The 6,000-nt window shown below is 42.8% G+C and overlaps 1 protein-coding gene across 1 annotated transcript in view; it reads right to left on the minus strand.

Moving 5' to 3' along the window:
• LOC122562344 (heparan sulfate glucosamine 3-O-sulfotransferase 3A1-like) overlaps nt 1-6,000 on the minus strand; it is a 156,528-nt gene that overhangs the window by 29,346 nt on the left and 121,182 nt on the right. The gene's annotated exons all lie outside the window — the stretch shown is intronic.

Genomic DNA, 6,000 nt, shown 5'->3' on the forward strand with positions numbered 1-6,000 from the left:
GGGTTGTAGATAGAGCAGAAAGAAATAGCAGTGGTCTCCAACACTGCTGGAGAATAGGCTCTTGCCAAGCACAGTGCAAATGAGGAGTCGCTGGACTCCGCTATTAGTTTGAAAAATGTCTTTGAGAAGGTGGACTTAAGCTCTGCTTTCAACTCTTTCACCATTTACTCACCCCATTTAGAATACACTTTTCTTCCTGTGACTATAGATGGTTTTCTCCTTTTGTCTGGTATTCCTCTTCTCTTTGTTCAATCTACTCCTGCGACTTTTGATGATCTCACTATTTCTCTTGACGTTCCTGACCTTCTCCCCAATTCAGCTCTTCTTCAGTTTCACTATCTTCCATGATATTCTCGCTCTTCCCTATATTCCCATTTCAATCCCGATTCCCATTCTCCGCTTTGTCCTTACATGCCCCTTACTCAGTTCACATGCTCGTTCTCCCTTCCCAATACACCCAGTTACCTCAATCCATTCCCCACCCTTAATAAGCATTGCCCTTTTACTGTGACCTACCCCTCTGATCCCAGTTTGCTCCCTCCATCCCCCAGGATGACAGCCACATCCTATGAGTTCCAGACCACCTTTCTGTGAACCTTTCCTGATAAGTCATCCTTAAGAAGGGCACCTTTTTCATTTCAGACCCCATTTCAGTTGAATCCTGGCTGCTTGCCCACGTCAGCTTTCTGGCATCAGACAGTGTGACTACTTTGCTTTGGAAGGCCAGTGAATCTGGTCAGCCTCCACCGCTTACTCTATGAACATTTAAGAACCACAAGACAGACCGCATCTAACTGAGACGTCTCTTCAGCTGGCTCTCTTGTTGATGTTTCACCTTTCTCACTATCCATTTTAAAGAACTATAAGTAAGCGCGAACAGACTGTAACTTCTCATTAGCTGGTCAACCCCTCACATCATAAGCCTTTAAAATCTGCAAGCAAGCCTACAACTGTTAGAGACTTCTTATGAACTTCAGCGCTTACTCTGTCAGTATTTTTACAAAGAAAAGGCTTGATCATGACAGAACCATGTGACAGAAGAAATTTATATTTGGCAGAGCTTGGAGAAAGACCTTTACCCCACCAAGAGGACACATTATATGTGTCGTTTAATTTTTGAACACACGTTCTTATTACTGATTAATGATTGCTCCCATGAATGTGATTTCTGTGTGCTGAGGCATTAATGGGTATTAGATTAGATTAGATGACTTTACAGTGTGGAAACAGGCCCTTCGGCCCAACAAGTCCACACCGAACCGCCGAAGCGCAAACCACCCATACCCCTACATTTACCCCTTACCTAACACTACGGACAATTTAGCATGGCCAATTCACCTGACCTGCACATCTTTGGACTGTGGGAGGAAACCAGAGCACCCGGAGGAAACCCACGCAGACACGGGGAGAACGTGCAAACTCCACACAGTCAGTCGCCTGAGGCGGGGATTGAACTCGGGTCTCTGGCGCTGTGAGGCAGCAGTGCTAACCACTGTGCCACCGTGCTGCCCCCCAAGGCATGTTAATAGATTTAAGAGAAGTTCTGACTATGCAAATTGGGAAAATCTGACTTGCCTGAAAGAAACTTAGTAGCAGTGTTTATCCATAATTGTGAACCTGAATCTTCATCTCTTGCCCAACAACATTCCTACACTCTTCCTACTAAAAACTCAGGCCATGCCTATTGTCTTCTCTTAGTTATTATATGCTATGATAAACAGAAAGAAAGGGTAGAAAAATGATTTTATTTATATATTGAATTTATCAACTCTGGGTAAGTATTTCTCAACCAGGTATTACTAAAGTGTCGTCACTACTGTCGAAAATATGACAGTCAACTTTAGCAAGTTCAAACAAAATTTGATCAGACAAGCGACTGGAAAATCCATTCTTGGTCGTTGAGGGATTAATGTCACTCAGGGTATGAGGAGAACTCCTTTATGCTTCTGTGAAAAGTACCACATAATCTTTGACATCCAGCTAAGTTTATTTTATGTCTCATCTGAAAGACACTGAAGTGTCAGTATGGATGAGGTACTCAAAAGCCTGGAGTGGGACTTAAACTCATATTCTTTTGAGGTGGAGGTGACCGTCTGAGTACTGAGCTAAATCTGAATGATGAATGATTGTAGAAACTCACTCGCACACATTTCATGTTGGGTTAGACGCAGACCACACCTTGCCAGCATCCATGCAACTGTTTCTTGCTGGAACATCCAGTCCTCCTGAATAAGTCTGACTTGATGTGAATATAAGGAGAAAGTAAGGACTGCAGATGCTGGAGATCAGAGCTGAAAAATGTGTTGCTGGAAAAGCGCAGCAGGTCAGACAGCAGGTCTATACATAGATATTTACATTATCCATCATTCAACCATCATTATATTCACATCAATGTGTTGCTGGAAAAGCGCAGCAGGTCAGGCAGCATCCAAGGAGCAGGAGAATCGACGTTTCGGGCATAAGCCCTTCTTCAGGAATCTTGGTGCTGCGGGTTGGCTGTAGGTTGAGAGTCAATTAACTTCACGAGGGATTTTTCTGAAAAAGAATCATATCGGACTCAAAACATTAACTGCTTCTCTCTCCACAGGTGCTGCCAGACCTGCTGGCCTTGTTATTCAATTCATTATGTTCATATCAGATTTCCAGAATCCTCAGTACTTTGCCTTTAAACATTGTTAAGGCCCTAATTAGGGGTGATTCGCGTGGTGGCACTAGGGCACCCACTCCAGTCCTTGCTCATTCCACATACTTGTTGGTGGCAATCTCTCAGTGGCAGGCCTACACCCTGACATTGAGACTCTGACTCAGACAGAAACACCCATTCCCAGCTGTTGAACTTCACTACAGATCTCAAACAGTCATTAAAAAGAAAGTCAATGATTTTCCTGAAGTTACAAGTCATCTGATTGACCTTAATTATTTAGGAGTTTCTAAAATTAGGTGGATTTGCTTTAAAAACTAACATTAAAAACAAACTGCAAAATGACTAGCTGAGAGCAATGCCAAGGGAAATTGACCAATATAATTGAAATGCTTTGAATTCTTCACTTCTGTAAATATATCCTTTTGCAAAATCATATCATGTGTAGGTAGACAATTCCTCTCCTAATTTTATGCTCTTATGCTTTTATGAAGTGCAATAATATGAGTGATTAACAATCCAAATTGGTATTTACCATTCAATTGCAGAGGCATTAGGCGGCAAGAATGCAGTCAAAGTTGTTGGTTCATGCAACACTAATTAATGCACTCAACATACATTAACGCTAGTCCTACTCCTCACTACGGTATACATTTCCCATAGCAGTAACCATAGCAACCATAACCCATCAATAGCCAACTCAACTTCAGAGCACAATGGCATTACCATAATCTCAGACACAGAAAACAATTTCTAATAATAGATCAGAGCTAAAGCTGAATCCTGCAAAGATAGTCTGTAATGCCTCAGAGCTGCACAATAAAACTGAAAAGTTCACAGTAGAAAAAAAATGATAACTGGTCCATGTCTGCCTCTGGGGAAAACCCAATGCTACATGAGTCTGTATACTTCACTGTATATGAAAAGTCACACAGCATCACTCTGCAAAACAACTTCCTATACAAATAAGTGGCTGTTTCAATTCATTTTGTTTTCATTCTTTTAAAGGCTTGAAAAATCATTGAGTGATTGAACAAGCTGTGGGATGAATAGAATACATTTTAGGGTGGGGAGTGTTAAACTTCCATGCCTGAGTAACCAAAATATCATCTCATTCATTAAGTATTTTCGAAGTCCTGACACAGTCTATATATTCGGTTTACTTCATTTATCACTGTGTTAAGAACGTATCATTACACAAACAAGTATTATTTTCTACACAACCATGGAAAGTGAGATTTTAGATCTTCTGCTGAGATGGAGACTCTTTGCCAAGCAGAACTGAACATAAAGTGCAACACAAACCAAAATATGACCTCATCAGTGATCAGGATTTCATTCAACAATTACAGGTACACAAAAAGTAATACTCTCCACTGCACCATGAAAAGGTGAGAATCTAATGATTCTACGTGAAGACAATTCCCAAAGTAGTAAGATTGCCAAGCCCAAGCCAATGTTATTGCTTGCTGATAATGTCAGGTTCTGCTAAATGTGTAGATTTCTGGAGTAACAGAGTAATGGGGCAGTATCTGTGTCATGGTTGGTTCTATGTTTCAGCAGGAATATTGCCATTCAAATGAATCTTATTGCCTGAAATGTAACCAATGTGATTTTGAATAGGACCTGATTTAAGTCCTGTCCAAAATAGATAGGTGTCTCATCAATGTATTTCAATCAGAGTCTCATTGGTACACCCATGTATTTTAGATCTTCTGCTAGTCAGAGATTCTTTGCCCAGCAGAACTGAACATAAATGGAAACATAAAATTGGACATGAAGTCACTAGCAATTAGGACTTCTCATTCAAGCATTACACTCAGTCCTTGTACCAGAATCTCTTGGATTGATGTATTGAAAGAGCTGCCATGCATTTTGTACATTCTCAGGGGTTGGACATGGAATTTTCAATATGCAGTGGGCAACTGTTTACTATTTAGATAATATTAAATCTGACAGAATTGAAGAAAGCTTGTCCATTCATGACAAGTTTAAGTTTGTCAATGTGGCACCAGCAAAGTCTGACAGCCAATAATAGAGCTTTGTAACACTTAATTCTCCCCCTCACTGTCACTGTCCAGTGGGAATGCTCACAGCTCCAGTGGCTTCCTGGGCCTATGACTAATCAGTGTGACTGAGGACAGAGATGAATTGTACCACAGGCTGGAGAATTTCATTTTTTTGTGAGCTGATGCATTGGCAACAATCTTCAATTAGAAGTGCCGAGTGTACAATCCATCTCGGGCTCCTCCAGTGGTCCCCAGTATCACTGCTGGGGACCACTGCTTGTGATATCAAGCAATGGCTGGAAGCATTGGATACCGCAAAGGCAATGGGCCCTGATAACATTCCAGCAACAGTACTGAGATTTGTGCTCCAAAACTTGCCACCTCCTGAGCCAAGCTTTTCCAGTACAGTTACAACACTGGCATCTACCCGACAATGTGGAAAATTGCCCAGGTATGTCCTGTGCACAAAAAGCAGGAAAAATCCAACCCGGCCAATTACTGCCTAATCAGTCTACTCTCCATCATCAGGAAAGTGATGGAAGGTGTCATCAACAGCGCTATCAAGCAGCACCTGCTCAGTGTCACCCAGTTTGGGTTTCGCCAGGGTCACTCAGCTCCTGATCTCATTACAGTCTTGGTTCAAGCATGGACAAAAGAGCTGAATTCCAGAGGTGAGGTGAGAGTGACAGCTCTTGGTTAAATGTGGCCTTGAAGTCAACTATGGCATCAAGGAGCCCTGGCAAAACTGGAATCAATGGGGTATCAGGGGCAAACACTCAGCTGGTTAGAGTCATTCCTGGCACAAAGGAAGATGGTTGTGATTGTGGAGGGTCAGTCATCTCAGCTCCAGGATATCCCTGCAGGAGTCCCTCAGGGTAATGTCCTAGGTCCACAATCTTCAGCTGCTTCATCAATGACCTTCTCTCTGTCATAATGTCAGAAGTGGGGATGTTCTCCCATGATTGCACAGTGTTGAGCACCATTTGTGACTCCTCAGGTACTGAAGTAGTCCTTGCTCAAATGCAACAAGATCTGGACAATATCCAGGCTTGGGGCTGAAAATGTGTTGCTGGAAAAGCGCAGCAAGTCAGGCAGCATCCAAGGAGCAAGAGAATCGACGTTTCGGGCATGAGCCCTTCTTCAGGAATGAGGATGTGTGTCCAGCAGGCTAAGATAAAAGGTAGGGAGGAGGAACTTGGGGGAGGGGCGTTGGAAATGCGATAGGTTGAAGGAGGTCAAGGTGAGGGTGATAGGTCGGAGTGGGGGTGGGGGCGGAGAGGTCAGGAAGAAGAGGCAGGTTAGGAAGGCGGTGCTGAGTTCGAGGGATTTGACTGAGACAAGGTGAGGGGA

Source organism: Chiloscyllium plagiosum, chromosome 24 (assembly GCF_004010195.1).
Source record: "Chiloscyllium plagiosum isolate BGI_BamShark_2017 chromosome 24, ASM401019v2, whole genome shotgun sequence".
Taxonomy (NCBI): Eukaryota; Metazoa; Chordata; class Chondrichthyes; order Orectolobiformes; family Hemiscylliidae; genus Chiloscyllium; species Chiloscyllium plagiosum.